We start from the raw sequence: 17063 nt of genomic DNA on the forward strand, positions 1-17063 counted from the left end.
CACTGAGCGGACCCGCACATTTTTTTCAAACGCTCCCTTTTTTGGTCCATCTGCGGCGGTAATAGGTTTTGTGCGCTGTGATGATTCGGCTGTTCCTTTAGTAATGAATATTAAATGTTGTGAGGAAATCTTTCCACCAATAATTCCAATAAGTAATCCAAAATGTATTCACTTCAGGTTTACGAAAGTAACTGTAAGAGACTTTAATATTTTATTGAAAAAAAGTTACATTGCACACACACAACACACATCACACAAATTGACCCGATGAACATTATTATCACCAACGATAAATGCGCCACACCTAATCGCTGGCCATTCAGCCACAGAGCTCCCTCTATACAAATCAAACTGTAGACAGTGTGAAAGCACCTATTGTTTTAAATAATGGACGGAATGTGACCTGTGAGCCTTCTGAATTACCGTGGGACAGCACATTCTAAACTAAAATGTTCAATCAATAAAGTAACATCTTATCTTATCTTAATAATATCTTCATATTAATAATAATAATAATAAAGACAAAATCAACACACGGCAATTCAAAGTGCTTTACAGAAAATGAAAGACATTAAGAAAATGGCATTTAAAATCAGTCATTAAAAAGAAAAGATAATAAAATAAACATTAAAAGAAAAAATACATGGATAAAAGTTACAGTGCAGTTTAAGATGTGAATAGTTCAAAAGCAGCGACACAAAGAAAAGTCTTCAGCCTGGATTTAAAAGTAGTAAGAGTTGCAGCGGACCTGCAGGTTTCTGGGAGTTTGTTCCAGATATTTGGCGCATAACAACTGAACGCTGCTTCTCCATGTTTAGTTCTGACTCTAGGGACAGAAAGCTGACCCGTCCCTGAAGACCTGAGAGATCTGGATGGTTCATAATTTAGCAGTAGGTCAGAAATGTATTTTGGGCCTAAACCATTCAAAGCTTTATAAACCAGCAGCAGTATTTTTGAAATATGTTCTTTGACACACAGGAAGCCAGTGTAAAGAGTTCAGAACTGGAGTGATGTGATCCACTTTCTTAGTGTTAGTGAGGACTCGAGCAGCAGCGTTCTGAATCAGCTGAAGCTTTCTAATAGATGTTTTAGTGAGACCTGTGAAGACACCATTGCAGTAGTCGAGTCTACTGAAGATAAAAGCTTAAAATCAGACCTGTTTTTTAAATGAAATCTGACGGCAGGCAGTTAGCTCTGATCACCTAATGATAAATGCGCCGGCCAATCATCCACAGAGCTCCCTCTATACAAATCAAACTGTAGATGGTGGGAAAGCACCTACAGCAGGGGTGGCCAACCCGCGGCTCTCGAGCCGCATGCGGCTCTTTGCCTAGTTTCATGCGGCTCTTCAGTTCATATTGAATTGTGTGAGTTTTGGGGAGAGACACTGCCTCCTGACTAGTGTTGCACGGTGTACCGATACTTGAAAGGTACCGCGATACCCTGCCGTTAAAAACGTTACAATTCCTCCGTTTCATTAGTATCGGTACTTTAAGAATGACGGGGGAAAGTACTCCGGTGAGAAAGCGCCGTTTTACTAAGAGCCGTGTGTGTTCAGCGCTCTGCTTCCACTCCCTGCACTGCAGCCGTGCCTGCAGTCCCGCCCCTCTCAAGCACGCTCAAGTGCCTCCCCTCTCTCATGCACGCGCTAGCTGCCAGAGCATGTGAGAAAACGAGAAGCATGGCTGCAAGTGGGAGTGCAACTGTTGACAAAAAAGACGCCAGATGCTACATTTGGATGTATTTTAGCTATATCTCTGACAGTGAGGGCAAGCCTACGGACACCACGAGGCCTGTCTGTAAGAAATGTATTAATTGTATTTAATACCCTATTAGTCGAGCATGGCACAGGGGTCTTAATACATTTATTTTATTTATTGTTCTCATTGTTTAAAAGTTTGTGTTATGGTTATGGTGTGAAATAAAGCAGAATAATTACATTTAAGACTGTTTCCCTTTTTTTAAGAAAAGTATCGAAAAATAATCAGAATCGCAATTCTTGACTTGGTATCGAAACCAAAATGTTGGTATCGTGACAACACTACTCCTGACAGTTAAACCTGATATTTAGTAGGTCTGTTAAGTCTTGAATGCTGATAATTCTGACGTAATTTGGCCGGTCAAAGTTGTTTGGGCTCGGATAAAATCGCTCCGTTAATTTCGTCCCGTGTTAATTTCGTCCCGGCTCTCCCTACGTGTGTATGTGTGGTGTCAGGTGTCAGTATGAGAGGATGACAGCGCGTCTAATTTTGATGTGGCCCAAGAGCCAATCACAATAATACCTGCGATGCAGTGAACCAATCACCTTTGAGGGGGAGGGAAAGATATCGTTGATTTAACACTATCTAGTGTTTCCCCTACCATTGTCTTGGAGGGCGCTGCGCCCTGCCAACGGAGCCCCGCGTCCCCCCCTGAAATTCAAGGTATTTAAAAAATATATATAATTTTTTTTTTTAAATATATATATATAGCACCAAATTGCAAATAATCTATAACTACTGTCACTTTTCACATTGAACATGTGCTCTTTTATTAAATAAACTAAACGCTTTCATTTTAAGTTGTGAGTTTAGTGTTTTTGACCCTAAGAAACACTGATGCATTAATCAATAACAATAATCCACAGCTCCTCTCTCTGCTCCAGAGGATTTAAAAAATATATATCCCAATGCCACAAAAATGCATCAGTGACGTGGTTGAAATCTTGTCTCCAGAAAACAAAAAACTGAAACAAGCGGTATCAGTGACTGTGTGTTTGATGTGGCTCTTTGCAGTAACATAGAAAAAATGTGGCTCTTAACCTCTGACTGGTTGGCCACCCCTGACCTACAGTATTGTTTTAAATAATGGTCGGAATGTGACCTGTGAGCCTTCTGAATTACCGTGGGACAGCACATTCTAAACTAAAATGTTTAATCAATAAAGTAACATCTTATCTTAATCATATCTTCATATTAATAATAATAATAAATCATACAGTATGTGTCCGAAAGGGAGCAGGAGGAAGCAAACACAAAATTATACAAAAAATATACTGCATATTAAAGCAAACGATTGTAAAGGTAAAAGTATGAGCATAACAAATAAAGAAGTGTAATGTAAACATTTACAGTATTATTATGATTATTTAATATATAAAGACTATATATTATTGAATTACAAGATTAGATATACTTTATTTGATCGACAATATTGATGTGTTCAAATGCTCTTCAAAACACAACTGAAAGTGCTGAAACTTGTCTTTCTGTATTTGTGAATGAAGCGCCATCTCCTGGTTAAAACCTGAAATTGAAAATCTGGCAACGCCCTCTTGGAAAATAGTGGGAGGGCTTAACATTCCTCGATACTGGTTTTAGGCAGGTCGTAGGCAGGAAGCTGTAAACTGGAGTCTGAAATGAGGTGCTACATCTGTACAGACGAATCAGATGATTAAACATGATCTTAAAATATATTTTATATATTTATTTTTTTGTAATCATTATTTGTAATACTTTCTGCTGACACTGTGCCCCACCTGCTATAGTTTAACCTTTTTTGTGCTGAAAAAACATCTGTATCGGTATATACATCTACTCGAGTAATTGAACAGAAGGCCGACCTTCTGTTTACCTCTGAGTATTAGTAAGCATTACTTATTCAAAGATGCTTCCCATGAGAGACACACAGTTAGAAGGATGGTCGAGAGTGCTCATGAATAACAGAGAGAGGGAGAGGTGCATCTCTGAATTAATTCAAGAGGGTGAGTGTGATGCAGCGCGTAAACACATGCACAAAGGATAGTGGACAGAAGTACTATTCTAATGGTTAAATCTTGTGATCAATGGGTGTTTTTCACACTATCAGTGTTATTACAAGGCTTGACTAAACCTTGAGTGAAGAATGCAAACTGGTGAACATAATATATTTGAAAATCAGTTTTGTAAATGAGGATAAAATGGCACTCACCGCTTTGTTCGAGGTCAAGGAGAAACAATGTGTTACGTGAACAAACACTGAATGCAAATATATTTTATGGTTTTATAAGAAACCCCACAGGATACCTTTAACAAACCGATAAAGCTAAATGGTTTTATATTTTTGTGAAATTAAGATAACAATTATTGCCAAAGGAATTGACCATAATGACATTTTTACAACATCTAAAGAACTGTCAACATGTGGTCATTTTGTGGTTATTTGATGTCTCTTTGTAGTCGTTTTGTGTATTATGTTCACTGTGTAATCATTGTGAACAAACTAGTTGACAATAATAACATTATTGAATCTTCTATAGACAAATTAATTTGTGTCTCTTTGTGGTAGTTTTGTGTCTCTTCATTTATTGTCATTTTGTTAAATGAATTACACTCAAAACATGATGGTAAGGAGGTGTACAGAGAGAATGTAACTGTACAAAACAATGTAACCATATCTGAAACAACAGTCTGAAATGATATACAGTACAGTATATGTATTATTTTTTTTTTTATTCCTGTAAGCCAAACTGAAGAAGATAAACTGGTATTGACTAAATTAACTTTCCCATAGTGGTAGTGTTGTAGTTAAACTGTGGAATGCATCACCAAATGATTTAAAGGGCTGTATGGACATCTTTGGGTTTGAGAAAATGTTTTAATAAACAATAATTACACAATAAAAGGATGTCATGTAATCTGTTTCACTGATGGTAGTTTGACTTTTATTTTATTTGTTTCAGGTTATTGTACCTACTGGTTTGTAAGCAGCTGTGAACAGTGAAATGTGTTCTCTGCTTTTAACCCATCCTAGTACCAGGAGTCTAGTACTTGCAGTGGGCAGCTATTTCACAGCGCCCGGGGACAGATTATTGACAGACCATCTCTTTTTCAGTAAGATTGGCTTAAAGTGTACATCTTTTGTGAATTGTTTTTAACTCATTGCCAAGATTGGAACAACATTTTAAATAATTAAAGAATGGACTGTGAACAGACTTTTTTACATTCAGTGCAGTTTACAAATCCCAAAAACTTTTTTCTGGTTACTTCTTGTACTATCAAGCCATGCAGACAGTTTGCGTTTTATTAACTCAAAGGAGGTTTTAAAAAAAATCAAGCTTTTGCAAAAACCAGGCACAAAACATGCCATTGTCATTATTTGTCATTACTTTCAAAAATGCATTTAATGTTCTTTGGTGTTTATTTCTCCATCACTTTATTCTCATTTTTTATTTGATGACACACTGCACACCCTTTATTGTTCCAACCATGAACCCTTCATATAGAATGTAGCTTACGAAGTGTAAACACTGTGAGTGGATAAAGCTCTGTTTGCTATTAACATCCTATTTTTCTTCGCTGTATCTTCTGACTATTTGCAGCTGGAGTGACCCATTTCCCTCAGAGCGATCATTCAAATCCATTAAAATGTCATCTGATCTGCCTCTAATATAAGACACATGTGACAAATCACCAGTCCTGCCATATAGGCGTCACTACATCCTCTGGAGACGAATGAAAATTGGCTTTTTCAAAACCCAATATTCTCCATAGCAACCATTCAGCCCTGCAGAGCCAATCAGATTCCAGCAATCATCTTTTGGCACTTGTGGGTGGCATTTTAAAGAGCTGTCGTCACGTGGTGGGAGGGGGGAAAATGGTGAGAGAGCACTCCGGCGTGGCTTATGGCAAATGGTGCTGTGATGTACAGAGGAGTGGGAGCTCCTTGTTTACATTGGGATGTTCTTGAACACACAGTTGATGTCATTTTCCACCCACACAACATCAGTTCCCTTTAGGCTCCCTTCTTCCTGCAGAAAAAACAAACTCAAAGGCACATGGACTCACTCACATTCAATCCATCCTCTGGTCAAGGATATTACTCTATCAAAATGTATCAAATGAATCAATTTCAAAGATTTTATGTTTTCACTCCTGTTGGTCAGGTTGCAGAAATTCATAGAAATACTTTTAGTCGATGAGTAGTGCAAATATCACTGTAAAATCAATCGACAGTAAGAGGAATACTTACTTCCGGGTGTACAATTCTCCGTTATCCAATGGGAATGGACGCTCACATTGCCTTTAAGGGCAGCCGACACAAACGAATGCCGTGCTTCCATGAGCGTCAAATCCCGCCGCAGATGGGAATACATTGCAATCAGTTGAAAGCTATTTGCGTCCCTTTATGAAGCTGAAGGAGCCTAGGAGCGTCACAACTGCACGCCACGGGACCCTGACCAAACGTCGCTCCTGGACGATTATGGAGTGAGAGTGTGTTGGCTCGAGCTCTACCTGGAGCAACAACAAGCAATCGCTGCAACGCTACTGAGTGCTGAAGTCAGGCGCAACGCACGCGAGATAGACACTATGGAACCAGCTGACATCACGGACGCCGAGGACATGGTTCGGCTTCTCTCACAGCTTAAAAAAGCAACCACCGTGCTGTGCGATGAGTCTCTCTCATTGTGCCCCTCAAGCACATGATAGAACAAAGCATGGCACAGTGCGATGAGGACTCCTCCACCATCGCCCAAATGAAGAGAGCCATACTGAAGGACTTCACAGACAGATACCAAGTAGTGATGGGAATTCCGGCTCTTCTTGGATCATTTGGCTCGGCTCACCAAGAAGAGCCGGCTCTTTCGGCTCCCAAACGGCTCTTCAGTTTACCACATATTATACCTTTTAATTAAATCAAATGTAGCCCTGTTTTGACTAATGATTTATATGTGTACACATATATCACTTAAATTATTCAATACATCCTTTGTACTGAAGTATTCAAAAGTAAAAATTACATGTTTAATATAAATGATTTGCTGTGGCCAATTGTTTTCATTGCATTTACAGACCTGTGTAACTCTGATACCACCCAATGAATGCATTGACTTGCTTGTAGAACCACGCTACACAAAACAGATAGCAACACCTATAAAAACTATTTTAAAAAAGGGGCTACTGTATCGACCTATATAAAGTATATAAATATAGTTATTTTTTCAAAATACCAAAAAGATCCTGCATTTTAGCCATGCCATTGCCATGTTTTTGCAGGGGGCTGATTCTGTGAGCTGCAGCTGACCACGCCCCCCTGCAGGAGAGGGGAGCGTGCTTTGAGATCAGCTGCTGGGCTGTCAGAAGAGGGGGAGAAAAAGAGATCTCCGTCCTCCGTGTTTTATTCTTATAGAAGTAAGAAGAGAAGTAATGGGGCAGAAACCCTCCTTTTTACGCAGCGGTCCAGACATAGACATCAAACGGCGACACATATTCAGTGTGCAGTTCCTTTGGCATTAGGGCAGGGATATCTAGATACTTTCCAAGGTTTGACAAATGAATTGTGCTACTTTTAAAGCAAGCAACGATGTTTTCAAATCTGTAATCAAAAAGCTCCTCAAAAACACTATCGAAGCAGTTCCTGCCGTTGCTACGTTAGTTCAAACAGTAACAACGGACTACTTTTGTTAGCGGATGCATGTCAATTTAAATCAATACATAAAACTATTTTTTAAATCAATAAAATCATTTTCGAAATCCATGAAAGCATTTAAATTAATATTGGGATATTAATATGTCTTTACTTTGTTGAGAATGTGACCATGTGTAATAAGCGGGATAATGTGCACATTGCAAAATGTGCCTTCATGCCGATCTAGATCCCTCCGCAAAAACAAAACAAAAAACGGATCGTTCGCGGGCGAGAGTCGGCTCCCGTCGTTCACTTAAAAGAGCCGGCGCTTTGGATCGCTTTGGATCTTAATATGTTTGTGAGCAGGGGCAGACTGGCCATCTGTAGAATATGGATAATCACAGAACGGCCGGTCGTCAAGGGCCGGCTCGGTTCGCTGATGGCAGGCATCGCAGCGAGGAAATTATTGCTTATTATTTTAAGCAACACATTAAGTTGACGAAACACTCGAGTCAAATGTAATTAAAGTCAGATCGACTCGTGTCTTAAGGCCCTGACACACCAAGCTGACAACAGGGAACATGTCCCGACGGAACACGACTGTTGTGTCGCCTCACGTCTCCTGAGTCTTGGCCAACAGTCGCACTGTACAACCCAGTCTCACGGCATTTCGTGTTCACCAACACGATTTTTAATCTATTGATTCGTGTTCACCAACACGATTTGCCCCTTTTTTTCGTGTTGCACAGCACGATTTTAAAAGCAATGTATTTCTACTGGTAATGTGTTTCATGCCTGCAGGCTGCAGCACGTCTTTTTCTCCGGTCGGGTCTTGGAAGACCGGAAGCTGTGTGGTTCATAAAAATATGTTCTTACTCAATATCAAGCCACAGTTATTGCTTTTATTTTAAATCGTATAATTTCGGACTTTTGTTGTCGTCTGTGAGGAAAATAAATGGGGCTCAGAGCCTCAGGATACTGAAATCTGTATTTTTAAAATCTTTTTTTCCTTCTAATTTGTTATTCTTTTCAAAATAACACACTCTTATTTACTCACCAATAACACACAATTATCCTTGCTTTTATTTATTGGTTTAATTCCATAATCTCGGGCTTTTTCGGCGTCCGTCAGGAACTGAATTTCAAAATAAATATAACCGGAAACAGACGTAGGCATTTCGAGCGATTACCCAAGATCCTCAGCTATGGTTTTAAGCTCGCAGCATGCATTGCGGCTAACACATCCAATCAGCGAGCTTAAAACCATAGCTGAGGATCTTGGGTAATGCATGCTGGGATTTGATGTTTATATTATATGAAATCCGGAAAACATTTTAAAAATATAAAATAATACTTAATTCCGAGTGCTCTTGCTTTTCTCTTTGAAAGTCATCACATAACGGCATTGTAATACACGGTTCAGCTGCATTACATATTACAGATCTGCTGTAGTTCTTTATTTAGAGAGCCCTGATGAGAAGACCTTTGGAAAAACTGGAAGAAATGGCGCCGAAACTGAATACTTGACGTGGATCATAAATATATCAACAATTAAACAACATCTTCAATTTCTCTTCACACAATACGTCTCCTTGCAGTATCAACACTAATTCGGCTGACTTTTACATTTGATCTAATTCATAGATAGGTTATATTTACACCATAACGGTGCACAGCTGATAGAAAAGGACTGTAGTTTTTAAAGATATTACTGATTTTCTTTGAATGTAAGAATGTAAATACTGAGTCTGAAATAGTATAGCAATATGCTGTAAAATTATGTGAAAGCATGCATAAAACTATACATCTTCAGATGTTGTACATACACACTAATAATACAGTTATTATTAAAGTTATTATGGCTGTGTGCACCTTGTGTGCACCTCCTAGTGGTTAAAGCACGTTATTGAATTATTGTTTTTATGTGTTATATTTTATTAAAAAAATATTAAGAGTACATACTTTCAAAGGGGGAAAGTATAAATAAGAAATATAGAATATAAAAAATCAAGAAGATACTATAAGTGATCTCTACAATAAAACAGTTTAGTGCAGGATGTACACAGATATTAATAGGAGGAGGTGCAAAACAGAAAAACGGATTAACCTTTATTTAAACATTAAATATTAAATATTAAGCCTGACAAAGTAATTAACTTCTAATATATTGCTTTCCTGCAATGTTAACTATGTTGAAGCACTTATTTTAACTGATATTATACACATTAATTATACTCTTATGTATGTAGATAGAATAAGAAATGTGCAGAATATGACAGTTTAATGGTGGAGGTACACACATATTGATAGATGTCTTGTAATGCACTGTTGAGGAACCTGTGACCCAAGTTTTTCATTCATTGCATAACTACACCGTAGTTGTGTATGATATGTCAATAAACCTTTGAAAATCTTGAAAGGGATGTGCAAAATAGCCATAATATATAGTCTTTAATTAACTATTAGTAGAGAATAACGAGTAATGAATATACTTTATTACTTGTTTCCATTCATGTCAATTGCAGATACATGTTTAGTCTTCTCAAGCACCAACTATCAAATATCTCTCCTGATTGTTGGCACTTGACAATCACCTAACCTGAATTTTACTCAGGTGTAACTAAAGTCTGATTTAAGGGTTGTTTATATTTCACATAATTAATCAGAATCTGCAAAGTAACTCAAATAAGTGTAGTGGAGTAAAAATACCAGGTTAACTTCTGAATTGTAGTGGAGTAGAATTACAAAGTAGCAATGAGCTGTCATGTGGGTATACGGCATTAATATAATGCTGCGCATTATGGACACAAGTGATTTTCACCCATTTATTAATTATATGTTTTACATTTGATAACACCAATGTGTTTAATACTGGCAACTTCTAATTGTGGGGAAAACGAAAACGTTCAGTAGAGACGTCCCAAAGAACATTTTGCGAAACACAATAGCCAGCATGTGTAGTTCTGGAGGGGTGTTCGATTCCAGTTTTGGATAGTCTGGCGTGGTTTCGTTCCATTTCACACAGCTGTTTGACGCTATGCGTAACCTTACGGGAACTGTAGTCCTAAACGATAGCTGGGGATTATGGGTAGTGTAGTGTCTTCGGCCATCCTAAACTCAGAAATGTTGACAATCGCAATGATGCTCGAAATGTCCCTTATAGGCCTACGTCTGTTTCCGGTTATTTTTATTTTGAAATTCAGTTCCTGACGGACACCAAAAAAGCCCGAGATTATGGAATTAAACCAATAAATAAAAGCAAGGATAATTGTGTGCTATTGGTGAGTAAATAACAGTGTGTTATTTTGAAAAGAATAACAAATTAGAAGGAAACAAATATTTAAAAATACAGATTTCAGTATCCTGATGTTCTGAGCCCCATTTATTTTCCTCACAGACGGCAACAAAAGTCCGAAATTACACGATTTAAAATAAAAGCAATAATTGTGGCTTGATATTGAGTAAGAACACGTTTTTATGAACCACACAGCTTCCGGTCTTCCACGACCCGACCGGAGAAAAAGACGTGCTGCAGCCTGCAGGCACGAAACACGTTACCAGTAGAAATAAATTGCTTTTAAGATCGTGCTATGCAACACGAAAAAAAGGGGCAAATCGTGATGGTGAACACGAATCAATAGATTAAAAATCGTGTTGGTGAACACGAAATGCCGTGAGACTGGGTTGCACTGTAACACACTGCAAAGACTTCAGCCGACGGCCAAGTAGCCCGTACACACAGACTGCGTGATATATACACACTTCAGCTCTCTGAAGCAGAAAGAAACGATTTAAGCATTGTGGCTGGCAACCTTAAAGTACTGCTGCTACCACATTCCATGCATCAGTAATTATAATCCAAGATTATATTAATATACAACATCATAACACTGACAGGCAGCGGAAGGTGTCGGAACGGCCAAAAAGACACGACGGTGCGGGACACACCAATCTGAGTAGGGCGACAGGACGCTCATCGACTCCCAGACATCTATCGACATACATCGATGGCCGAAATCGGCTTGGTGTTACCGGGCCTTTAGACGGGGCAGTGATATCATAAACCTGTTAATGTACGCGTTCAAACACTTTTTTTTATACCAGCTTTTCTGTATTCACCTTTTATCCTGGATAAAGTGTTTATGACATGGATGTTTAAAGTGTAACTTCTTCATATTTGTCTAATATTATAGTTATCTTTTCATTCAGGAAGTATGACGCTGCGCTGTCAGTACGCTTGTCCATGTTTGTGATTGGTAAAATGTTGCTAGCCCCGCCCCTTTCATGTGAACGCACACTCAGACGGACAGAGAAACCCTGGCTTGAGTTACCGAGTTGATATCCAGTGTCGTAGGACCGCTTAGCGAGATTGCGTTTGTTTTGGGTCAGTTAAGCCAGATAACTCACACATATCCAGGTATGTTGAACTGCATTCGTAGTACAGGCCTCTGGTAATCATTAGTGTGCATCAGTAAACCCTGCCCATGTTTAATCAATTTGGTGAAGATGTTTCTTCATATGCATGTGTTTTGGTGCATTTGTGTTTTTTATGTTGCATCAAATGGAAGCTTTTTGGGCCATTGTAGCACGTTAGCCCCTGTCAGCCACCGTAGTTTTCTTTAAACATATGTTAAATCGTTTGTTAGTGGGGACATTTTTGGTAAATGTATGATCTCTGAACACATTTACATTTTTAGAAGTAAACTTAAATCATTGACATGTATTGCTGGCATGTGACTTATCTGTTATTATTTCAAACCACTTTCCCATTTAGATGTTTATCTTTTATTTTTACAATTACACTTTTTCTAGACCGAACACATTTTCTTCTTTGGGATGCGCAGTAGAACTTATTATAAGAGTAGAAGTTATTGTTGTCTTGCAAATATATGTTTACATGCATCTCAAACTTTTTGTCTTTTTTAGCACTTCTACTTTTAAGAGCTTTTCATGCTCCTCACTGCAAACTGGGTCAAATCTGAGTGTGAGCTCTGCAAATGTGTTGCTGCCGGTATTGTGAAATGTGCGCTTACACTCCTGGTAGTGTACGGGAGCTCAATTATACAAAGCATGGTCATCCCTGGAATATGTATTGTTTACTTTTTTCCACGTTTCCTCAAATTGATTTTCCTGCTGCCTCATGGAAAAAGAGATTATGTCCATAATAAATATTTAATGGATTGTATCATACGGGTTGTCAAGAGATGGGATGTCCGGTTTGAGTCATGTTCTATTTGCTACAGTCGATAAGTGTTTAGTTTAGAAGTTTTTGGTTTTTGATTTGATTAGATTTATTTTGAATGTGTAAAACAATAATACAAACATTGAGAATTATTATACAATACAAAATTAAGCTGTGTCAAATTGATATACAAAAATATTACTGATTCTAAATTATATATAAACAAATGATCTACTTAATTACACATCCGAAAAGGGGTGGGAAAAAGTGTACACGTATTTAATTCCACCCCTTCTCCCAAAACCTAAATGATTAACATATATATATTTTTTTTTCTCAAAGAAATACATTTGTTATTGAAAAAGAAAGAAACAAAACAAAAACATAAAACAACAAATAAATAAACAGATACATAAAAGAGGTAAATGGTAATCAAGAAAAGATAAAATAACAAACCAAATAAATAAATAAACCGTAAACACCCAGTTATGATTAAACAATGTCATCCCTTGTATCTTGGTGAAATTAATGTAAGATTTAAAACCTTTTAAGTTTGGTTTTCATGTGTGTTGTCATTGTGTTATTTTCCCACAGGGATTGCATTTGGCTATATAATGGATTACTACGTGGAACTGACAGACATGGACAAACTGTACATCGCCTTTCCAGGAAACGTCCTCATAAGGATGCTGCAGCTGGTGACGGTTCCTCTCATCGTGACCAGCGTCATTTCAGGTGAGGATGATTGAAGATTCAAATATTCAAAGGTTTGAATGTTGTATGAACATAAGCTACAGTGTATAAATGGCAATGGAATTATTCTGATCCGAGCTCCTCCAACGATGCATACGTATATAATAAATTACAAAAATACAAATAAAAAATAGTGCAAGAAGTCTATATACAAGTAAATAGAATATGATATATACAAGAACAGAATGTACAATTAATATATATTAAATATAGTTTTTAGAATTTCTTTTTCTTTTTTTAAAAGAAATACTAATTACTGTACCTTTATACACCAAAGTAAATTCCTTGTAACGACTTTGCAATAAACCCGATTTGCATTCTATAATGTTTTAAATGCATATTTTTTTTTCAGGAGTGTCTGGCCTGAGTGTTCACGTCTCCGGTCATATCACTCTGCGTGCGGCCGTGTACTTTGTCGGGACGACAATCATTTCTGTGAGCATAGGTAAGAGATTGTGAAATTAAATTACATCTTTTAAAATGCACATTCCTCTAGACCAGGGGTGTCAAACTCAAGGCCCGGGGGCCAAATCCGGCCCGCGACCTAATTTTATGTGGCCCACAAGAGCTTGCAAAGAATATAATATACAATACAAGTGGTGTAATTGTTGAATATTTGCTTTCAATGATTTGCCCTAGACTTCTGCTTTCAGACGTAGTTATTTAGGAAGATATTACCAGAACTGATAATAATCCAATGCAGGGCCAACAATGTAATATAATACATTATTTAATATATATTATATATTTACATATGTATATTTATATATAATTAAAATTACAACCGGCCCTTTGAGTGCAACCATAATGCTGATATGGTCCGGAATGAAATTGAGTTTGACACCCCTGCCAGTGATATACATATTGAACAGATATAACTTAAAAACATTTAAATGCTGAAGTCCCTTTTGTGTTTTACTTGTATTTGTGTGATTATACTTTTTTTTTGTGATTCCTGTTTATTGATAACCACAAGGAAGTAATACTAAAAAAAGTAATTGTTTGGGTTACATGTTTATTAAAGGAATTACAAATGTAGACTAAAAAAGGACATTATTGATCCACTTTTAAATGCACTGTAAGGCTACCTTGGGTGTCCTGAAAGGCGCCTCGAAATAAAATGTATTATTATTATTATTATTATGTGTGTTTTGGTTTAATATTCATGTTCTATTACTTTTCATGGTATTATTACTAGAAAAGGCTTTCACAGGTAAAAAAAATACTCGTAATAATGTACCAGTTGAGTTTTTAATGTATTTGTATACTGTGTCAACTACGTTGTGACTTAAACCTGTTGTTTAAATATCATCATGCCTAAATTTGAATTTGTGCTGCAGGATTATTGTTGGTGCTGACGGTCCAGCCCGGAGCCGCCTACACTGTCGAGAAGGAGGAGACAGAGCAGGAAACTTTCTCCACCATCGATGCCTTGCTGGATCTTGTGAGGTGAGAAAAAAGAGACATTATATCTGACGTTCTAGCATTTAAAAGTTAATTGATTTTTTCATGCATCAATTTCATCATGGCCTTAAATGGGCTATCACATATCACACATATTTTGGAAAGTCATGCATTGCTATTTTCTATATTACACCCATAATATACTGTTATTACACCCATATTACACATGAATACAACCCTATTAGACCGTAATTGTATCCATACTACTCCGATATTACACCCATGTAACAGTTACAACATTTGTACACCCTTAGTACAACTGCATTGCACCCACAATATATACCCACAATGTATACCAGTGTAACATGGTTATTACACCCATGTAACACCATTACTGGTATTACACTGTAGTTACATGGTTACTACATCAATTTAACACATGGACACAGTACAGTGGCCGGCAGGTGCAAACGTGGAACAATGGCCAAAAATGCATACACGTAGCGCGCCCCCTAGAGGTCTGGAGCACTGTGTGTTTTGGGGTTTGTATGTGTTTTTGTATTTGCAGCGTTTTTCTGTTGCGTTTGTTTTTTCGGGGTTTGTGTGTTGTATTTACTTTGCATCATTTCTGTAAATACAGTGTTTTTTTGTTGTATTTGTTTTTCAGGATTTGTTTGTTTTTCATGTCATTATTTGCAGCTGTTTCCTGCTTATGTATGCGTTTTTGGCCGTTGTTCCGCGTTTGCACCTGCCGGCCACCGTAACACAGCCTGTTAAATGACAGGCTATCATTTAACAGGATACAGACACCATTTAAGGGTTAAATATGGATTGATTCAAGAAAAGCCAGAAGGATGTAGTAAGTATACAATGCATTTTAAGTTACAGTTACACCTTTTCCTCTCAACAAGAACACCTTTAATCCACCTGCTTACAGGCTCCGCCCACCAAGAATAACACTGTCATGGTCTTCTTGAATCTTAAGGGTTCTTCTTCTTTCGTGTAACGTCAGAGGTCCAACTCGGTGTCGTGTAGCCATGCCCGCATCTCTGGTCCTAAGTCGAAGAGGCTGGCTTCCGAGGGTGGTCTATATAATGGGCAGGTGGTTATTATATGTTCGGCAGTCTGTTCAGGGTCACCGCACTCGCATGCAGAACTGTCTGCCAGGCCCCACTTCTTCATTGATGTTTTGAAGCGACCGACCCCAGTTCGTAGGCGGTTTAGTGTGGTCCATTGCCGGCGTGGTAGGTTGTCTCCTCCTATGGCGCCATTTCCTGGGTCCCAGATGTAGCGATGAATGCGGGAGGGCCCGGCTAGCTCCCACTCCTGCTTCCAAGCAGCCGCCAACCATGCATCTCTGGAGAGGTCCTCAGAGGTGGAATTGAGAATCTCTTGTGCTGCCTCGTTGAAGGGGAGGCGGGACTTGAGCCTACTTAGGGGCGCTGCTCTCGTTGTCGTGTTATGCAGGATGTGCCAGTCATGCTTTTGGGCTTTCCTGGCCAGGGCGAGGGTGGCAGCCTCCCGTCGGAGGCCGGCCGGAGCTATTCCCGCGAGGACTGGCAAGAGGGACACAGGGGTAGGCTTCAAGCATCCAGTTATAATCCTGAGGGCGTTGTTGATGACCACCATTTTGAAGGTTGTAAGACCGCTTTTAAATAAACATACAGTTGGTATTTTTCTCACCATTGTATTAGTTTCTATATATCAAAACAAAATTAAATTGTTATTTCAAGTTTGGATTTTTATTTTAGATATCTGAACATATGCTTCTATATATATAGAATAGAACAGCCTCGTCTTGTATTTGAAAAAGTATATGCAGTTAAAACCACCAAAGAGCTCATAGCTCATAAAATAAGAAGAAAACACAGATTTTTTTATTGAGAAAAAAAAAAGAAGGGAACATGTCAGTACATAAAAAGTACTATCATTATTGACACCATAGGGAGTCCCGAATAATTAATTTATGAGCTGGTCAATAAAGTGGTACAAGCACAAAACATTGATTATTCCTTTTTTATTTCTAGAAATGGTGAGGAAATATTTGTATGTATTCATGTTAGTAAACTATGAAGAAGCTTAAAAAGGGAAAATTATTTGTGTAGAAAACTGAGCTGGTTTTGGGCCTGCTAACATGTGGTTTTTGAGGACAAAGGAAGAGGGGGAAGGAGAGGAGTTAACATACAGTCATCTCAGATCCCTGTGATAATGAAGCTAAGCCACTGGGATTGGGGAACTTAAGATGTGAGGTGTTGATGATAATTTGGGCAGCCAATCACGGAGGTCTGGAAGGGAGGATCAGATAACTCCTCCCTTTGTTAGCAAGGTATTAAATACAGGAACCACGCTGTTTTTCGCT

The sequence above is a fragment of the Pseudochaenichthys georgianus genome, chromosome 8 (assembly GCF_902827115.2).
Source record: "Pseudochaenichthys georgianus chromosome 8, fPseGeo1.2, whole genome shotgun sequence".
NCBI lineage: Eukaryota > Metazoa > Chordata > Actinopteri > Perciformes > Channichthyidae > Pseudochaenichthys > Pseudochaenichthys georgianus.